We start from the raw sequence: 1,220 nt of genomic DNA, 5'->3' as shown, positions 1-1,220 counted from the left end.
TTTTTCCATCCAGGATTATATGATGGTGAAAAAGGATCTATTATTGGTTTTTTATAATTGTTAACATAATTTGCTTGTTCGTGGAGACATTCTTTAAATGAAGGTAATGTTGGACAATCTTTTGTAGCATGATCATGTGTATCACATATATGACAAACAATTTCTTGAATACTTTTTAATTGACCACTCTTTTTCATTTTTAATGACTCAATTTTTCTTGCTAAAGATGCAAGTTTAGCTTGAATATCTATATCATCTTTAAGTTTATAGATACCACCCTCATTTGTTGAATTATTGTTTTTAGTTGTTGGTGGTTCTATTGTGCCTATATTATCCCAATTTTGAGCATTTTCTGCTAATGAATCCAAATATTCCATAGCTTCATTTGGGTTTTTATCTTCAAAAGTTCCATTACACATGAATTCTATCATTTGCCTATCTTTAGGTATTAGACCTTCATAAAAGTGAGAAACTATTCTCCATGTTTCAAAACCATGATGTGGGCACGTATTAAGTAATTCTTTATATCTATCCCAACATTGATAAAACGTTTCTCCTTGTTTTTGAGAAAAAGTTGTAATTTGTCTTTTAAAAGAGTTTGTTCTATGGGAGGGAAAAACTTTTTGAGAAATTTGCATTTCTTCCCATGATCTTATTGAAATTGATCTTAAATTTTGTAGCCATGTTTTAGCTTTATCTTTTAAAGAAAAAGGGAAAAGCTTTAATCGAACTATATCAATGCTACAATTTTGATCATTATAAGTGTTACAAACTTCCTCAAATTCTCTTAGATGCAAATATGAATTTTCAGAATCTAAGCCATGAAAATTTGGTAAAAGTTGAATAATTTGAGGTTTGAAGTTGAAATTAGATGCATCAGGAGGAAAAACTAAACAAGATGGGGCACTAGTTCTAATAGGGTTCATATGGTGCCTAAGTGTTCTTAATTGATCATGTTCTTTATTATTATTATTATTATTATTATTATTATTATTATTATTATTATCTTGATTATTTGAATTATCATCCATGTTTAAATTATTTTCAGATACTCGAATAAGTCTACCACTTTTTTTTCGACTCCAAATACTCATACAAAAAAAAAAAACAACACAATACTTATAAATAAAACATAATTAACAAATATAAACTTAATTTATACCTCCCCGGCAACGGCGCCAAAAACTTGCTACTACTTAAATAATAATTCACCCAAGTGT

General features: G+C 28.2%; 1 non-coding gene across 1 annotated transcript; it reads left to right on the top strand.

Annotated features, from left to right (window-relative positions):
- The first annotated feature begins 489 nt into the window (after window positions 1-489).
- On the top strand, window positions 490-600 carry LOC142523535 (small nucleolar RNA R71). Its single transcript, XR_012814725.1, has one exon. It is a non-coding gene; the product is annotated as a small nucleolar RNA R71 (small nucleolar RNA).
- Window positions 601-1,220: the final 620 nt, after the last annotated feature.

The sequence above is a fragment of the Primulina tabacum genome, chromosome 13 (assembly GCF_025594145.1).
Source record: "Primulina tabacum isolate GXHZ01 chromosome 13, ASM2559414v2, whole genome shotgun sequence".
NCBI lineage: Eukaryota > Viridiplantae > Streptophyta > Magnoliopsida > Lamiales > Gesneriaceae > Primulina > Primulina tabacum.
This window is presented reverse-complemented; position numbering and strand designations above follow the sequence as displayed.